The sequence below is a fragment of the Hemicordylus capensis genome, chromosome 3 (genome assembly GCF_027244095.1).
Source record: "Hemicordylus capensis ecotype Gifberg chromosome 3, rHemCap1.1.pri, whole genome shotgun sequence".
Taxonomy (NCBI): domain Eukaryota; kingdom Metazoa; phylum Chordata; class Lepidosauria; order Squamata; family Cordylidae; genus Hemicordylus; species Hemicordylus capensis.
Genome location: NC_069659.1, coordinates 44,743,306 through 44,762,919, shown reverse-complemented (window position 1 = coordinate 44,762,919; position 19,614 = coordinate 44,743,306). Strand labels below are relative to the sequence as shown.

At 47.2% G+C, this 19,614-nt stretch overlaps 1 protein-coding gene across 3 annotated transcripts in view; it reads left to right on the top strand.

Moving 5' to 3' along the window:
• Nucleotides 1-4,485: 4,485 nt before the first annotated feature.
• The window catches only part of LOC128350976 (galactosylgalactosylxylosylprotein 3-beta-glucuronosyltransferase 1-like), a 117,870-nt gene continuing 102,741 nt past the window's right edge, over nucleotides 4,486-19,614 (top strand). For 2 of the 3 annotated variants that reach the window (XM_053309963.1, XM_053309961.1), the window contains exon 1: nucleotides 4,488-5,058. The gene's annotated coding sequence lies outside the window, so the exon portion shown is untranslated. Of the gene's footprint in view, nucleotides 5,059-19,614 lie in introns of all 3 variants that reach the window. The other variant, XM_053309964.1, reaches the window with a different exon arrangement.

Sequence of the window (19,614 nt, the reverse complement as noted above, 5' to 3'; positions counted from 1 at the left end):
TCATCAACAGCAGCTGTCTGAGCACAAGAAGAATGTCCTTCAGTCTCCTGTAAGAACTTGTGCTACAAATAGCTCCCTGACTGATTCTTTTCTGCCCAAACACTAAGAGTAATGGCTTTCTTTCATAATTGGACCCCAAACAGGGTCCAATTGCTCTAGACCGGGCCTGCTCAACTTAGCCCGCCCCCCCCATCGGTTTTGGACTACAACTCCCATAATTCCCAGCTACAGTGGCCAATGGCCAGGGATTATAGGAGTTGTAGGACAACATCTGCAGGAGGGCTGAAGTTGAGCAGTCCTGCTCTGGACAGAATGTCCTGAGGAAGCCATAGTAGATACGAAATATATGTCCACATTTTCACAGCTTTAAAAAAATACTAATATCTTACAGATCAAATAGATCTGTAAGATATTGTACAAAACTGGTATTAGTTGGGCTCCTTGTTGAGTGGAAACCTCAGTGGCCAACCTGGGTTTGATTCTCTGTGATGTGTGAAACAGGCTTCTGGAGCCAGGTAGGTAACCTGAGAGCATATGCATCTAGCAGAAAACTGTCTCACACTTCTTGCTTTGCCAGCTTCTGGTTAACCCTTGGTTATAACTTTATAAATGTCATTTTGCCTATAAAATCCACTTTGATGTCTTTGACAATATTCTCAATCCTTTAAGCTTCTCAGAATGGCTGGTATTACGTTCACCTTCCATGGTTTATTTAAAAGGAGATCTGTATAAGGATCTTAGTTCACAATGAGTCAAAATCCAAAATGCCACAGCTAAGAAGACCAAATAGTATAAGGTCATGGTCAGCAGAATAAACCTGCCATGCTAGGCCAAATTAAAGGCTGTGATTAAAGAGACTCTTTAAATTACGTCTGTAAATAATCTTGGGTCTTAGAACATAAGGCTGCATAGGAAAAAATAAAATAAATAATAGAATTTTAAAATACAAAGCATGGTTTAAGACAAAGCTAATGAACAATGCTTCTCACCAAATTTCTAATTAACAAGAGCCAGTCCATATAGTGAGGTTCTGCAATGTTTGCAGATGATGCTTTGAGTGGAACTTTAGGAAGATGTGATAATATATTTCTGTGTTGATATTTATGACAATGAGGACTAGAAAACTATCTGGTGAACGACTTTGAGATTTGTTCCCATTTCTGATGAAATCATCATTTTCCATGTAAAAAAACTGAAAGAAGCCCTTGTCAGTATCTCTGACTACAAAAACCTTTAAAGGAGATCTGTGAAGAAAACATGGGAAACTGCTTTAGTAGAGAGTTCTACTCCCAGAGGTGCCATTTCCGATTTCAGGGTGTGGGACAACATTCGCAGCAAGGTTTGAAAGCTTTAGACTTATGCACATTCAAGATTAAAAAATTTTAAAGGTGTATCTTTAAAAAGCATTTGATCTGGTTACTTTTTTAATATTCTACAGTAATTACCAGTCCAGCAATTTTATCTGCACAGACCAAACACTCACTGTCCTTTATGTAAAGAGAGTGGTACCTTCTGCATGTATATCTTGTGCACAGGCTCATGGGCAACAATAGTCACTCAGTGAGGACACCGGTGAGTTGACCGGAAATATCAGTGTCCTTGAAGAATCATCACATGGGATGTACCCTGTCTATACCCATGCAATATCCCAGCTTCTTGCCTTTGCTTGGAAGGAAGCAGGGGGAGCAGATGGCTTTCAGGCAGCAAGAGCTGATCTACTGGATGCATTATAGCAAAGCTACAGCTGCTCTGGGTCTTCTTCATAAATGATGCTGCACTGCATCCTACACACACACAAAAGTGCCTCTTCTCCCCTGGGTAGCTGGAGCTGCCAAGTGTATATAGCAGTGTCAGTCTTGCCTCCCTGCTAGAGGCCAGCCAAGCAAGGCTAGAGGTGAGCGAGAGGACGCTGCTTCTCATTACACCACACAGCTGGGGTTGGGATAGGATGGATGAGGGAGTCTAGGAACCTTGCCCTGGTGATCCTGTCTGGAGCTGCTTTCTCATTGCAGTTTTCTCTCCGAGGAGCGCAAGTCCAAATGCAGCAGGCAGAGGAAAGAACACACGTCGCTTAGAGAACTGATACCGCCACAGGCGACAGATACGTCAGGAAAGGGACAGGGCAGAGCAGAACATTGGTTCGACATCAGCTCCTGTTTTTGCTCCTGCTCCTAGGGAAACAAGCTTTTAAAGGGTCAACTTCTGTTGGTGTCAGAACTTAAATGTGCCCCCACACCAGCAGAAACAGATCCACACACCTGCTAACTGGGCAAAGAAGTGCCTTTTAAAACTGTGGCTCTCTTGTTTTGAGCAGGGAGAGAGCTGCTGTCCCTATTCAGCACAGCACCCCTCCCAGTAGAAGTTGCTGGTGTCTCTTTTTAGACTGTGTGAGTGAGCCCCTTGTGAGACAGGAAACCTTCTCCTTCCTTTCACTATGTAAACTGCTTTGTTTTTGTTGAAAAGAAGGATAGTGTTGAAAAGTGGTACATTAAAATAAAACAAACAAACTCCTTACTATGGCTGCAACAATCAGTGGATTATTGGTTAGATTTATCCAGGAAAAGCTTTGAATTGGTTAAAAACAAACTGTCCCAGGGAATTTGAGCAGCAGGTTTTTAAAATGTCTACTTGAAGGCTGCAATCTTATATACACTTATTTGAAAGTCCCATTCGACTCATGGAGGTTTACTTCTGAGTAAACGTGCATTGCACAGAATTGCACTGTGCATTTTAAAAAGTGTATTTACCCCCTCCATGTCCACATCATGAGATCCTGGCATTCAACAAAGTAGCAAGGAGGCTGGGTTCAACATAAAGGTCACCAGCAGCAAAGGGTGTTGAAGAGTGGGCAGAGAGATGCACCTAGGTAATTTTGGAGCCTGGACCTAAAGGCCTTTGGAGGCCCGCCCTCCCCTGCAAATTAATCATCCTGCTTGGCCAGGTGACCACACCACCTGGGACAGCCTAAAGAGGATTTGGGGGCTCCCTGGGGCTAGAGGCTCTGGACTTTGGCCCTGAAGTCCAGGGGTAAGAGCTCCTATGAGGGTGGGTGGGCATGGCATTCAAAGAATGTTACATTTGCAATTGTGGTTAATTTCTTTGAAATCCTGATTGCAGAATAGCACTTAAATGTGTGGCACTGTATTTCTTCTTTATTATAAAGGTAAGAGTGGCTTGTTAAAAAACCAAAGTATTATTTTTTTCTTCATAACAATTCATCACTCAAATGCAAATTTACTCAAATTTAATTGAGTAAAAAGCTCTCAGATTTAATTAGTAGTAGACCGGTGGTCTGACTCAGTATAAGGCAGCTTCCTCTATACAATTCAGCAGCACCACCAGAAAAAGAAAGCATGGGGAGTGCATAGCAGGGGCAAAGTGCATTTCTGGGTGGGCGAGCAGTGTGCCACATGTCAGAATAGAAATGGGGGGGCAAGTGAGGGGGCAACTCTCTTTCAAGAGGTTCATCTGTTCCCCCCACCCCACCCCCTGCAGTTACTCTTGGTACAACTGCTGTGAGAAACACTGGTTTCCTGCGACAAATATGAAAAGCGTGCACATATTTTTAGCTTATATTTTAATTGTGTCATTTTTATTATCTTGTTTTAAATTCTGCTGTAAACCGCCTGGGGATTATATAAATTTAACAATAAATGTTAAATGTTTCACCAAGGCTTTTTATTAGATACTGTTTTAATTGTGCTTTAATTGTGTTTTAATAGTTTTAACTTTTTAATTTTAATTGTGGAAATGTTTTAATCTTTTATTGGCTGTTTTTATTGTCCTGTAAACCGCCCAGAGAACTTGAGTTTGGGGTGGTATATAAATGTATTACATACATAAAACAATAAATAAAACAATAAATAAATAAATAAAACATGTGAATTATTTTTATTGTTTTTATTCTGTGAAAGTGTTTTAATTGTTTTTATTTTATATTGTAATTTGGGTTACGTACACACACATGCACACACGATCTCAGGTGGTATATAAATATTGGTGTGTGTGTGCGTTTAAACAGCTGTGCCCACGTCCAGTAACTGTGATTGACCACGGTTTCCAAACCCAGAAGCGCATCCCCACATTCCACGTTTGCGGCGGGGAACTCTAGTGTTTCCTGCAGCACTTGTCACACGTGGAGCCCACCTTAACCTTCACGCGTCCCAACGCAGCTCTCTTCTTCCTTTTCTCCTGCATGGGCAACATTCACACATGGCATCAACAGCCCCCAAGGGCTGTTTGGTGGTTGGTTTCTTTCGGATCCGCTGGAAACATTGTTCTCCACACACTTTCGGCGCGCTCCTTTGTCCCTGCTACCTGAGTAATTAAACAGCGCTCACCAACAAAGAGCAGCCCCCACTAACTACATCCATCCCAAGACACACCGCCGTCTCTCTCTCGGCGCATGCTGATGTGCGTGGGTTACTGATGCTGCTAACGCGTGTTGGCGATTGCGACGAGGACAGAAGGAGCAGGTGCGGGGGGTGGGGGGGATTCCATCCTGTCAGATTTGGGATGCAGAGCGAGAGCGAGAGCATCTTGTGACTTGTCCTCTCTTCGCCGGGGTTCTGCACCAGAAGCGAAAGAGACGTGCCGCCTCTCGCTCAGGTTGCCTCGCTCGCTCTCCGCCGGCGCTGCGCTTTTAAGGTGGCCCAGCGGGATCCAGCCCGCTCCGCCAGCCGCCTTCCGCGTGTCCTTCGGCAGGGAGGCCTTAAAGAGACCTCCTCGCCGGCTTCCACACAGAGCCACCAGCTTGAGCGGCGCTCCACCGCGCTGCTTTGTAAGGAGGCGCCGGGAATCGGCTCCGCTTCAGTCGCTGGGAGGCTGGAGAAGGAGCCGTCCAGGAGCCGAGGCGCTCGAGAGCTGCTGCCGCTGCGGGCACGTGCTGCACCCGCCGCAGCCGGCAAAGCTGGGAGCTGGAGCCGGACGGTCGCCTTCCTTTCCGCGCTGGGGCGCGGGGGAACCGCTGCCTTGCCTGGCCGTCAGATCCCCTCGCCGACACTTGTTGGGGAGCCTCAGAACTGACCCATGAAGCAGATCGACGCATGATTCCCTCAGGTAAGGCGCCGCTGGAGACACCGATCTCCAGTTCTTCCCCACCATTGTTATTTAATTTAAATAAAAGGCGGAGTGGGTGGGGAGGAGAGACACACGCGACCTTGTGGGTCTCTCGTCTGCGCACCTTTTAAGAACAAACAATGACGTTGCCCACTTTTTTTTTTTTTTTTTTTGCCCCGGATGGGACAAGCTGGACATCGGGAACTTTTAAACGGTGTTAAGAGAAACAAACAAATCCGGATTGTGCGCGGCGTTCCTAGGGCTTTATTTCAATAACGAATCAAATCACATCCTCTTCATCTCCACCCCCCTCCTCAGATGTGGATCCCCAGATGTGTGTATCGCCCGCCCCCCCGCACCCGCAAGCGAATTCGAAGGTGATGGAAAATCAGATTTGGGGAAATGTTTTCCAGTGTTGAGATTGTGCCTTTCTTCTAGATTTATATGAATGCTCAAGATCCAGTGATAGAACCCATGAATATTATCTAAATCTGCTAATTAATCCTTCCATGATCGTCTTAATGAGGGATGTCACCTGCGTTTAACGGTGCGGTGCGGGGCGAGGGGTGGTGGATAGATGTCTTGGTGCAGATAGCGGAGGAGCCCTCTCACCTAAGGATAAAGAGAAAAGCTTTCGCAGAGCTGGCCCGGCGAAGACCCATTGTTTTCTCTAATTCCCATCCAAAGGCTCGTCTTTTGTTTAGATTGAGCAAGTCAGATATCACACACACACACACACACACACACAGGGGGAAGAGGAGAATCTCAATATTAAAAAAGACTATGTCTAATAATGACAACTTGGCAGGATGCATTTATCTGAGATCTAGAAACAGGGCATGGTTTTGCTGTTAAGTGTATGGAAATATTCACAATCCCTTTTATGCCTTGCCCTTGTCACAGCTGTTTCTGTTTAGGATATGTCTTTCTCCTTTTGCAGGATGCAGTTTTGTTTGAGATGAATTTGTTCATAGGAATAGCTTTACTTTTCTTACCATTCTAAGCCATCCAGGGTATGCCAGGGGAGGCATCAGCAGGTGCAACCAGGGTTTAATTCCCAAAAAGGAAAGTTCAGGGCTTGGTCTCACCTGGACGTTCCCATTCTCTTATTCAGAAGTTGTAGTCCAAGGCAGAGGTTCCCAGCTTTGGGTCCCCAGATGTTGTTGGACTACAACTTCCTTCATCCCCATCCACAATGTCCTTTGGTTGTAGTCGTCTGAGCTATGGCATGAGTAGGCTGAGCTATGGCATGACAGTGTGTTCAAATTCTGGTAGCAGTGAGAATCTAGAATTGTAAGTTCTATACAAATTGGGCCCAGTTGTATGAAAAAGTTTTAAGCTTTACAAGTAGGTTCTCTGAATGGTAGGTTTCCCTGGTTTATCTAGATTTGGCTAGTTGCGTTGAATCTAGCTCAGTCTGAAGAGCAAGTGAATAATCTTTCAGCTCCATTTTACCTCAGTGCCAGAGGAAGGATGTTTCCCTGAGCACAAAAGTGTGGGAAGCTCAGTGGTTCAGTGCTCCGTGTGCAGCCCACTTCTAATCTGCTTCTACAGTTCAAAACCAGCATCAGCAATCTAGCTTTTCCCACTGCAATCATTCTTCCAATTGAGAGGGCCTAGAACAGGAACCACAGAGAAGAGGTCGCTGAAACTCTGATTAGAATGTGGGCTGGAAAAGCTAATTCCACTCCAGCTAATCTGCTGTGGCTATTGAAATTCAGGACCAAGGTGTTCCTTCGAAGAAGTTGACAGGCTGTCTCCCTTTTCTCTTCCAGCTGGTTACAAAACAGTGGGACTGTTTTGTGGAGCCACCAGGACTGCAGTGATAGTCAAAATTAAGGGGGTAAAGCAGAGCTTTGTATAGGAAGCCAAAAACTAGAAAAGGGAGTGATCACTCAAGAGCGATGGGTACTGGCCGGTTTCTGTAGGCAGCAGCTTAGAAATATGGTTGCCAGGTTGCCAGTGTCAACCGTAAATTTTGTTCTGGAGACCAGCAAGGAAAGCTTCTGGTATACAAGAATAATGTTGTTTTTAAAAGCCTTCTAGCAATACAAGGAAGTAGAAGGAGCTGTTCACATATTATATATGGTAGATTCATACAGGTGTCTGTGCACATGCACAGATTTTGTATGAAAGTGTCTCTTTCAAAGTGGTGCCGAGCTTGAACTGGGGTACAGCATCCACATTGTGGGAGCCCACACACCATCCACCTCCTGGTCTGTAAAATATTATTTATTTATTATACATTTCTATGTAAAATAAATGTCCGCTTCTTCCTCCAAAGAGCCCAGAGAAGTATACAGGGATACCCCCACAGCAACCCTGTGAGGTAGGTTAGACTGAGAGATAACTGACTGGCCCAGAGTCACCCAGTGAGTTTCATGGCTGAATAGGGATTTGAACTCAAGTCTCCCCAGTCCTAATCTGACACTCTGTACCATGCTGGCTCTCACTACCCTTGCCAGGCAGTGGGTATAAAAGGAATAGTCCTCCTTAGCTTTAGTAAAGCCAGAAGGTGGAGGGCCTCTGTATACTCTTTGCACCTAAAAATGCAATGTGACAAATGGGTGTTGGGAAACATGTGTATTATATAGGTACACTTATCCAGAGATGGGGTTGTCTGAGGCTTCTTATTGAGTGTACCCTTGGCAGCAAACCTAGACTTGATGTGCATAATTTGTGAATCAGCACTAAGTGGGGGAGAAGGGCCAGAAAGGTCAAGGTGATGGTATATATGCACATCTCTAAAGACTTCCAAACTAGAATTTCAGGAGTAAGTATTGTAGGTTTGAGTTCAAGGAGAGGAATTCAGAGGGAGAACAAAACAGAACCCACATAGCAAGGGATGCTGCAAGTTTAGGCTGAAAGGAGCCTAATCTTTAGTTAGTAACCAGCTGTATGTAGAATATACCAGTGTGCTTATATCAGTACCCTCTATGCATGTTCTCTGACAGAGGAACCAGCCTGGTTACTTCAGAGATTGCTGGAAGGAGCAGAATATCCAGGGGCTTTTCCTGACATTTCTGACAAATGGCTATCCCTTCCTCCATCACTCAGATTTCTGATCTGAAAAATAGTTATTTGCCTTACTGACTGACATCCAACTGTCAGCGTTAGTGAGCTGGGAAGACCACCCATACTGAAGTGCATTTTCTGACCTCCGCAGTGCGGGGCAGGGGAGGCAATTTTTGTTGGTCTTTATGTCCCCTTGAAGTGCCCTGCACCACCTGAAAATATGCCCTTGAGCGTCATGCAGACTTCAGGGACATGTTTTCAGATCGCGCAAGGCACTTCCAAGGGAAACAGTTCCATTAAAATCTCCCCACCATGCACTCCACACTAAGATACTCTGGAAGTCTTCTGCAGGTGCATGTTTTTGGAAATCAATCACTGGTTTGTTACGAGGGCAACCAAAAGTAGAGCTTGGAAAACACTCCACAGTTTGCATGGGATTTTAACCCCCATTGCCACCTGGGAATATTTGTATGTAAGTGGCGCAGTGGGGAAATGCTTGACTAAGAAGCAGAATGTTGCCGATTCGAATCCCCACTGGTATGTTTCCCAGACTATGGGAAACACCTATATCAGGCAGCAGCGATATAGGAAGGTGCTGAAAGGCATCATCTCATACTGCGCGGGAGGAGGCAATGGTAAACCCCTCCTGTATTCTACCAAAGACAACCACAGGGCTCTGTGGTCGCCAGGAGTTGACACTGACTCATACTTTACCTTTTTATCCTGGAGGAAGGGAAGAGCAAGATGAGTAAAAGGCAGAGACCAGGAGCGGGAGGTGGCTGAGCTTAAGAGATGTTCTCTTCTGGGTCTGATGGATAGAAGCAGCAAGGTTGCCTAATGGTGGTATGTGTTTGAGAATCAGCTTTAGATTTGGCGATCTACTGAGGCTGTTCTCACACTCAGCCTAACCCGGGCTAGGGCACCCAGCCCGGGTTAGGCTGCGTGTGAGAACTGCCAGGATTGAGTCTGATCCTAGCCGGCCAGCAGAACCTCACCTCATTTTGAAATCAACCTCTTAGACAAGGTTAAGGGATTGAGTACTCCCTTGACTTGATCGTGTGGCAGCCTCAGCTGCTTTCAGATTACACGTCCCGACCCCCACGCCTCCATGCTGCTGGGGGAAGCAACGGACTGTCTGGGCACATGATCTGCATACCCTGATGGTTTCAGACCTGGCAGCCAGATCATCTGCAGGGAAGCTTTCCCTGCTCTCCACCCTGAAGCCCTCTCATGTGATTGTGAGAAAGGGCTCACTGTTTTGGGAGAGTAACCGAGTTGAAGTGATCTAGCAGATAACTGGCTTGGAGAGCCGCCTTGCCGATCACTAAGTGAGAGAGATATGTCGGTGAGGTTTCCTCTTGTCTGACAGCAAGAGTGCAGTGTCAGTGGTTTTTGGTTACTGTGCCTGTGTGTGGTCCTAGGAGCAGCTGTTGGGGGACAAAAGGAGAGTTCCTCTTCACACAGTACATGTTTGAGGTGCTCACCGGAGACTTTTGAAAATGTGAAGTTACAAATGTGACACCTTAAAATGTAGTGTGAATGTTAGAGATTCCGTATATTATCTAGATGCACTCTATCGTACACTTGATATGTATGATAGGATATGTAGGAGAGGAGAGCTGGTCTTGTGGTAGCAATCATGACTTCTCCCCTTAGCTAAGTAGGGTCCAACTGGGTTGCATATGAATGGGAGATTTGATGTGTGAGCACTGTAAGATGTTCCCCTTAGGGGGATGGAGCTGCTCTGGGAAGAGCAGAAGGTTTCAAGTTCCTTCCCTGGCATCTCCAGGGAAGGAACTGCAGAGGCAATTTTGACAGCAGAGTAGAGGTTGCCAGGATGGTTTGTGTTTTCCTTGAAGGGTTTCTGTGCCTTTGAAAGCTGCATGAGAAACAAGTAGAGGTGTAGCTTTCCCCATCACCGCATTAGCCTGCTGGGTATTGCTGCTGCACCTGTTATATATTTGGCTGCATGGGAGCTTTTCAGGGCACAGGAACCCTGCAAGAACAAAAACATGACAACCCTGCACCAGAGCAGTTGGCTTCCCAAGGGTACTCACTCTTGCTGGTGGTCTGGTCTCCATGCTGATCATTTGCATGGCTCTGGATGGGGAATCGCCTCACTTCTATGAGTACTGAAAGACTATGAAGTTGTCTGTGAGAAAAACAAAGAAACTTGAGGATTTCTTTACCTTGGAAAAGAGGTGACTAAGGGGAGACATGATCAAGGTGTATAAAATCATTCATTGAGTGGAGAGGGTAGACAGAGAGAATTTTTTCTCCCTCTCTCACAATACTAGAACCAGGGGTCATCCCATGAAACTGAAGGTCAAGAAATTTAGGACCGACAAGAGGAAGTATTTTTTTTCACACAGCACATAATTAATCTATGGAATTTCATGCCATGGGATGTGGTGATGGCCGTCTGGTGGCTGTGGCCATCTCCAGCCTCAGAGGCACGATGCCTCTCAATACTACTTGCAGGGGAGCAACAGCAGGAGAGAGGGCATGCACTTACCTCTTGCCTGTGGGCTTCCCAGAGGCATCTGGTGGGCCACTGTGTGGAATGGGATGCTGGACTAGATGGGTCTTGTTCCTGATCCGGCAGGGCTGTTCTTATGATAGTAATGGATGCTGGGTAGCAGCTTCAACAGAAGCTACCTTTGATGAAGTGCTTGTTGAGTGGATAATGGAGAATATATTTCACCACCTGGGTGCTTTCCCTTTGTGCATCATTTAGTCAGCACCCACAAGTGAGTTTACACTTACCTGATATGTTTGGGGATTCACCTGTTGGGGACAACTTGTGTTGTCATTAAGGCAATGCTCCCCCATTCATTGCAGGGGGCTAGTTGCACTGGAAATGCAGTTATTGTTTGTTCTGCTGTCACATGCCCTGGATCTGATCCTGCACATCATGAATGCTTGGCCAACGTTAGTAGTCAGTGGAGTGGAGTGCTTTGTGTTCCCAGACCAAAGTGGCTGTGCTCCCAATTACTGACTGCTTTGCCAAGAGGGGCCCCCTTTATACAAACTGCTGGATTATCCTGTAGCCTGTCCATGAGAGACACAGCTCCATTCTGTTGGATGAGGAGAGCTGGTCATGTGGCAGTAAGCATGAATTGTCCCCTTTGGTATGCAGGGTCTGCCTTGGTTTGCATTTGGATGGGAGACAACATGTGAGCACTGTGAGAGAATCCCTTAGAGCAGGGGTGGGGAACCTTGGCCCTCCAGCTGTTTTTGAACTACAACTCCCATCATCCCCAGCCATTGTGGCTGGGGATGGTGGGAGTTGTAGTTCAAAAACAGCTGGAGGGTCAAGGTTCCCCACCCCTGCCTTAGAGGATGGGGCTATAGCTCAGTAGAAGAGCATCGACATGCTTGCATGCAGAAGGTCCCAGATTCAATCCCTGGCATCTCCAGGTAGGGCTGTGAGAGAGAGAGAGAGAGAGAGACTCCTGCCTGAAACCTTGGAGAGCAGTTGCCAGTCTGTAGACAATACTGACCTAATTGGACCAATGGTCTGGTTCGGTATAAGGCAGCTTCCTGTGTTCCTCTTGAGAAGGGGAAGGTTCTCAAAGTAGTACACAGTTTCCTCACTTCGCAATGGGAGAAGGGGATGCCTCCTGTCCGGGGCCATGGTATTTGAGTTCACTGCTCACATTGGATGCTTTGGAGGCAGAGGATATTTAGGAGCTGTACTTTGAGATCTGGGCTCCCCTCTTCAGTGAGAATCTACCCCCACCACACTGTATCCTTATTGCAGGAGTAGAACTGAAGTTCCTGCTAGGTACTCATATATAGAGACCTTAAGATTGATTGATTGATTAAGTGCCATCAAGTCAGTGTTGACTCTTAGCAACCACATGGATAGATTCTCTCCAGGATGATCTGTCTTCAACTTGACCTTTAAGGCCTCTCAGTGGTGCATTAATTGTTGTCATAATTGAGTCCATCCACCTTGCTGCTGGTAGTCTTCTTCTCTTTCCTTCAGCTTTTCCCAACATTATGGACTTCTCAAGGGAGCTGGGATTTCACATAATGTGTTCAAAGTATGATAGTTTGAGCCTGGTAATTTGTGCCTCGAGTGAAAATTCTGGATTGATTTGTTCTACGATCCATTTGTTTGTTTTCCTGGCTGCCCATGGTATCCTTAAGAAGAATAACTGAAAGGGGTCTCAGAACACAAGTTTGCTCCATCTGCCTCTCCTATATATGCTGTTAGCCCTGGCTGTTCACAAAAATTATTATTATTTTTATTTTTATTATTAATTTGATTTCTATACCGCCCTTCCAAAAATGGCTCAGGGCAGTTTACAAAGAGAAATAACAAACAAATAAGATGGCTCCCTGTCCCCAAAGGGCTCACAATCTAAAAAGAAACATAAGATAGACACCAGCAACAGTCACTGGAGGTACTGTGCTGGGGGTGGACAGGGCCAGTTACTCCCTCCCGCTAAATAAGAGAATCACCACGTTAAAAGGTGCCTCTTTGCCAAGTTAGCAGGGGTTGCAGGGGTTTGCAGGGTTGTGCAAATTACAGTGTGCTGCTACTACTACTATGAACTACAAATAGATAGATACATACATACATACATACATAGATACCACATACCACTCTTCAACCAAAGTTCTCAAAATGGTTTATGCAGAAAAATAAATAAAACATAAATAAGCTGGTCCCCTGTGCCCAAAGGGCTCACAGTCAAAAACAAACATAAGGCAGATACCAGCAACAGCCACTGAAAGGATGCTGTGCTGGGGGTTGGATAGGGCCAGTTGCTCTTCCCCTGCTAAATATAAGAGAACCAACACTTTAAAAGGTGTCTCTTTGCTCAGTCAACAGGGGTTAAGTGTCCTTTCACCAAGTTTCCCATCACCCAGGTTCACACTTAAGGTCAGACTAGACATGCATAGACTTACTTGCATTTTCAAGAGGGCCGCAGAAACTGCAAAACTCCTCACAAAAAAGACAGCTGCGGGGCCCCCGATCTTAACTGATATCTCAGGGTGTGGGGGGCCAGCTGTTTCCCCTTCTGCCATTTTCCCACCGGGTGGGGAAAAACACCCTCCCAAAGTTGCTGTTTGCCCCCAAAGCTGCTGTATTCCCCATCTCTCTAGTGGCTTGTTTTGTGAAACAAGAGTGGCTTCCAGCTTAAAGGATGCCTCTTATCAAGGCAAATTAGTGCCCCTCTTGTTTGACCCTTACGGCCCCTCGCTCTCTGGAGATGAGGGCAGAGTAATGCCTCCCCATGCCATTGGGGATTTGGGATCCCTTGCTGGGGCTTATATATTCCTGGTACTGTACCCTGGTCAGCTCCTGAGTAAGTCAAAATCTTTTCCTCCAGTGCAGCTGGGGGAATGGGAAGAGGCGGGGGCGTCATTAGAGGGTAGCCCATGGGGCACAGGCCCCGAATGAATTGCTCAGCATCCCCAATCTCATCAGCCCTCTCCCTCCTCCAGAAAGGGAAAGGAAGCTCAGCACCTCATCTAGCTCTCTGCTGCTGCCACCTCCATAGGTGCAGTATTATAATATTAGAGACTTTAAAAAATAGATGCAATTATTTTTGGAAAGGTATGATTGAGTTTAATTATCAGGGTGGTGGTAATTAATTATCGGGGGCGGCAGAGTTTGAACATTAGTAATAATAGCAGGTTGGGTAGATCAAAATCAAGTTTGTAAGGTTTAAGATATATGTTTTGAATTACTATTAGAGCAAGGGTTAATTCTATAGTTGGTGATTCACGAGGAGGTGTGAGCGGGAAGTCAATATTTGTTTAATGTGATGTGAATGTTAAGATATTGTTAAAATCAATAAAAATTTAAACATGAAAAATAAGAATTATAATTATAATTGGGGGGGGGGCTGTGAGCCCACGGCAGGGCCTGGATCTTTTAAGTACCTGACTGGGTAGCACCAGTCCTCTGGGTTATGCCATTGACTCCAAGTCAGGGGAAGAGGTGCAGTAGAGTGGACAGATCTGAAGAACCCACACCCCCTGTCTCCTGAGAACCTTGCCCTGCCACAGGAGCCACTTCGCTCCCCTCCCTCCACCTCCCCTTCCCTGCTGGGCAGCTCACCAGCCACCCCCGTTGCTGCCCGCCACCATGCCCCTTTCTGTGGCAACGTGCCGTGCTGCCCATCCCCAGTGGTGCATGGCACTCCCACAGCCCACTGCTGCTTCCCAGCTACTCGGGGGTTCTGATGGTCCTGGGGTGGCTGGGAATGAGGGTGTGTGTGCATACTCACTCTTCATTCCCAGCTGCCTCAGGATCAGAGCTGGCTGGATTGTCACCACCAGGGGAGCCCACAGAAGGGCTGACCCAGAAAACATGGGCCGCCCATGCCCTCCCTTTGCCACTGCTCCTAGTGGAGTATTTTTCCTTACACCGTCACCAACATAGACAGATCCTTACTGTATGTTTGTGCTGGGGGGCAAGAGCAGCTTCTGACCAAGCATAGGATTGTGACTGAACCCCACTCTTCCTCCATCCCTACACACTTTAGCTCAGGTGTAGGGGCCACGCTGGCGCAGCCTACCCCTGCTGCAGTGGTATTATTGCACCACTGGGAATTCATGATGCCAGCATTGTGTTTGGTTGCACAGGTGCAAGGGGATTTACTTATGATCTGACCCGTGTCCAGCTGGTGTGTCACTGGACCACACTGTGAATTAATGAGTAGGCATAAGCCATTCTCTCTACCTTAAGTGCCATTCACTGTGTGGAAGCTGGAGGTCCCCCTGTGAAGAGGCCAAGGGCACAGTGAGTGTGATTGCCACCCGCGTCTCGTGGGAACAGCAGCAACCACTTAGCATCGCTTTCAGTGCACTTAACTCTGCATTGAATAAAGGCTAGTGGGAGTAGGCGAGGGAAACCCTGCGGCAATTAAACCTCAACACTGTGCATTTTGAAAGTCTATTGATATTGAATTAAAGCTTGCCGAATGCTAGAGCCAATCAAACTTACCAAGGAATATCCATTAATGAATCATTTCCACTTTTTGAGCAATCCTTGCCCTGGGAATGAAACCACTTAGAGAGAGAGAGAGAGTGCTGCTGGGGCGAAAAAATAAATAAAACTGTAGCCACTTCTGGTGTGAAGGGAAGCAGCTGGCCATGCAAGCCATTTGCACCAAAAGGGCATGTGGAGTTGGCACTAAGGACACTGGCACAGATGCGAGGGAGGGGGGATATCAAGGCAGGCACTGAATTTTTGTCTGAAAGTTTGATGTACTATAAACCCTATGGCACTAGTGCAGCACAGAAGCTAAGAGAGGGAGCTGTGACCTCAATGAAATCTCTCCACAGCCCAAACTCCCAAGGTGGCCTTAATGCTCCCCTTCCACCACAATATAGGAATAATAATATTTGCTTACCTGGGTGCTTTCCAGATTAGCTGCTCAACAGCAGCAAAATGCTTCCATTCAGGGAAATCGCATTCAAAACATAAACAGCAGGGGGAGCAGTGTCGTGAAAACTAACATCCCCAAAACCAGTAACTTCTTTAGACCGCATATACGACATCATAGCACTATATCGCAGCAATTAAATTCAAAACAAGGCATTAGAATATGAACAGCACCCTGCTGTCAGCGTAAGGACTGCGTGTCACAACACAGGAAGTGTGGAAGCACACTTCAGAGATATGTCCTGACCCCATTGCAGGGTCTAATTTGGAAAGTGCCCTGATGTGGTAAGGATTGCTACAATATTGTGGAGAGGAGAGGTGGACTTGTGGTAGCAAGTATGAATTGTCCCCTTTGCTAAGCAGGGTCTGCTCTGGTTGCATTTGAATGGGAGTCCACATGTAAGTACTATAAGATATTCCCCTTAGGGGATGGGGCCGTTCTGGGAAGAGCAGAAGGTTCCAAGTTCCCTCCCTGGCATCTCCAAGATAGGGCTGAGAGAAATTCCTGCCTGTAACCTTGGAGAAGCCGCTGCCAATCTGTGTAGATAATACTGAGATAGATGGACCAATGGTCTGATTCAGTATATGGCAGCTTCCTAGGTTGCTAATGTACATTGTAAGCTTCAGGGGTGCTGCTACCCTGGAGAAAGCATTTCAGAGACAAAGTGTTACCACTCAGGAGGCCTTTTCTCCATCCATCCCCTTCCTCACCTCAAATGGCAGAGTCACCCAGGCAAAGGCCTCAATGCCTGGGAGTAAGCATTCCTTCAGCCACCCCAGTCCCAAGCCATATAGAGTTTAAAGGATGAAAAGCAGGGTCCCAGAAGCTCTGGGACATGAAGTTCACAGGGTCTCTGATGTTCATAGGAAGTACTAAGGTGCCCTCGATTTCCCAGGGTGCCTAACCACATAAAATACTTATTTTAATTAATTAATTATTTATTTATTACATTTTTATATCCCACTCTTCCTCCAAGGAGCCCCGAGCAGTGTACTACATGCTTAAGTTTCTCCTCACAACAACCTTGTGAAGTAGTTTAGGCCGAGAGAGAAGTGACTGGCCCAGAGTCACCCAGCAAGTCTCATGGCTGAATGGGGATTTGAACTCAGGTCTGCCCGGTCCTAGTCCAGCACTCTGACCTCTACACCATGCTGGCTCCATACTTCTCTTTCAGTGTTCAAGACTTCAGGGAATAGGGGGAGTGGTGGTCTCACAAAGGGGCCCCCATCCAGGCCTCTTTCTCAGTGTCTCTCTGAGGGGAAAGATGGGGCTAAAGGGAAGATATGAGGGGAAAGATAGGACTGCAGTAGCAGGGACATGATTGCACTGCCAGGCTCAAACATCATTGGAATTTGGGCTCTGCTCATCATGTTTTTGTGTTGTTTCTGAGGGGCTTGCAGTTACAAGCCTCCCTGTTCCAAACTTGGACAACATTACTAATTATGATTGAAACGCAATTGTATCTTTACAAGAAACACAGCTTCATTATAGACAGTCACACAGGAACACAGGAAGCTGCCATATACTGAGTCAGACCATTGGTCTAGCTAGCCCAGTATTGTCTTCACAGACTGGCAGCAGCTTCTCCAAGGTTGCAGGAAGGAATCTCTCTCAGCCCTATCTTGGAGAAGCCATGGAGGAAACTTGAAACCTTCTGCTCTTCCCAGAGCAGCTCCATCCCCTGAGGGGAATCTCTTACAGTGCTCACACTTCTAGTCTCCCATTCATGTGTAACCAGGGCAGACCCTGCTTAGCTAAGGGGACAAGTCATGCTTGCTACCACAAGACCAGCTCTCCTCTCCTCTAAACTGTTCTTTTTCCTGATGGAGCTGTGCAATATATGATGGCTGCAATCTTCTTAGGATGTCTCCTGTTCAGGCACCACTAAAGCAAATGGGAGTTATACAAGAACACAATTGTACTTTTACCCAACACCCATTAGTTCCCACAGGGCTCGTGTGGGAGATGTTCATGGGGGATTGTGCCCAACCATGGCATAATAACAGCAATTATCCAGAGAGTTTTAAAATATAAAAGTGCACCCCCACCCCCAGTACTCATGATTGGTTGTATTTATAATAGAGCACTTTTTTCAACATGGAAGCAACCTTACACTTTAACCCCTGAGTGGAGGCAGGTTGCCAGAGCACAGAGCCCTTTGTATATCTGGCTGTTCACAAATAGCTTTTTCTTTTTCTTTTTCTTTTCTTTTCTTTTTGTAGTAAAGATCCATGCAGGGCGTCTTCAGATCCCCAGGATTTTCCCAGGATAGTGGAGAGGAGATACAGCTTAGCAGTCACTGATCCACTCAAATAACAGTCCCAGCAAGTGTGGAAATAGCCAGTTTTCACTTGCATTGAAAATTCACTTGCAGTCCCTGGAAAACAGCCTTTTACACCCCAGCAAGAACGACTGTTGCACCCAAGCGAATTAGCAGCCTGCACAACTGGGGTTAACATGATGGCGGGGGAGGTGAAGCAGAACAAGGCAGCCGGGGTGGGGGAGAGGAGAGTGGGAATGAGCCACACCTGCAGCTCTTTTACTGCCCCCCTCCCTGCTCGGCCCATAGGGGCTGCTACCACTTACAAATGGGGCCGCTTTCAAATGGGAGCTCCTCCTTTCCTGTGCTTGTATATACATCTCTAGTAACGATGCAAAAAGAAGCTCCGCTGTCTTCCCTACAGCTATTCCTAGCAGCAAGGATAGCCCTACTCCTTCCCATTACATAAAAAAGGGATATCATCTGCTAAAGCTGTCATAAGTGAAATACAATGGCCTGGTTTGCACAGTTCGAATCTTGGTTTAATGTGGGTTACTGACATTAGGGTGATTGTGTGAACCTGTGCTGAGGTGGGAATCTTGGGTTTATCTTGGGCCCTAAAGTACCTTGGCATAGGTTCACGCAATCTGCACTGTCTCCCCTACTCCTCCCCACACAGCTATCCCTGGCAGCAAGGATAGCCCTACTTATTGCTTATCTTGTGCCATAAACTCAGAGGTGCTCTTAGGACTGGGCCGGTCCTCTGCCACCTGGGAGTCTTCTGAGTAGTGCCGGTGGCGGCGGTCATCTGTGCAGGTCATCTGCCACCGCTGCAATAGTGGACAGGGGCTGGGCAGGGGCCTCAGTGGGGATAGGGATGCAGTGCTGCAGCCATGCTGTGTACTCCGTTCCGTCGGTGGCAGAGTGGGACTCAGGAGTGGCTGCTGGGCTTGACCTCTAGGCCCAGCGGCCCTTGAGAACTGTGAGGAGCTTCCTCACAGTTCTCGTGAGGAACGGCGTGCTGGAACGTCCGAGAACGGCAAGGAAGCTCCTTGCAGTTCTCAAGGGCCGCTGGGCCGAGAAGTCAAGCCCAGTGGCCACTCCTGAGTCCCGTTCCACCCGCCGATGCCACCGCCACCAGGTCCACGGGGGTGGGGGAGGCCTGATCGGCTCACCCACACACCCTGGCCACGCACATGGCATGGCTTGAATTTTTGAAGGGGTAGTGGCAGGCAGGAAGCCCTCCTGGACCTTTCGGCGCCACAGTTTGCAGCAGGTATAACTTTTTAAAAACTTTTAATTTTAACTTGGGGCAGGGGGCTCCAAAGCCCTTCAGGTCCAGGCACCAAAATTACCTAGGGGCGCCCCTGCATAAACTACCTTGGCATGGGTTCACACAGCCATGCTAATGCGTGTAATCCACATTAAACCTAGATTTAAATGACTGGCTGTTCTCACGAGCAGCCAAGAACAGGCTCAGGAAGCTAATCTCGGGCTTGGTTGCCCATGGGAACCGCCAGGAGCCAACCAGCTCACGGCAGCAAACCCGCCCAGGGAGCCCACCTCTTAAACGAGGTTAAGGGAGCAAGCACTCCCTTAATCCCATTTACCTGACCGTGTGTCAAAGCTGGCTGCTGTCAGCTGGTGCTGATGTACTGATGGGTGCCTGCCCACTGCTGGGGGGGATCTCCACAATTCACTCGTGTGGTGCATTGTGGGATTTCCGGGACCAGGACGATACATCCTGGCCCCCACGCCTCTGTGCTGCTAGGGGCAGCGGCAGAGCATCTGTGCGATCCATGCACTCAGCACTAACAGGATGATTGTCTGCTGGGAAAATAACCTTTCCAAGGCTCCCTCCCTTCCCTCCCG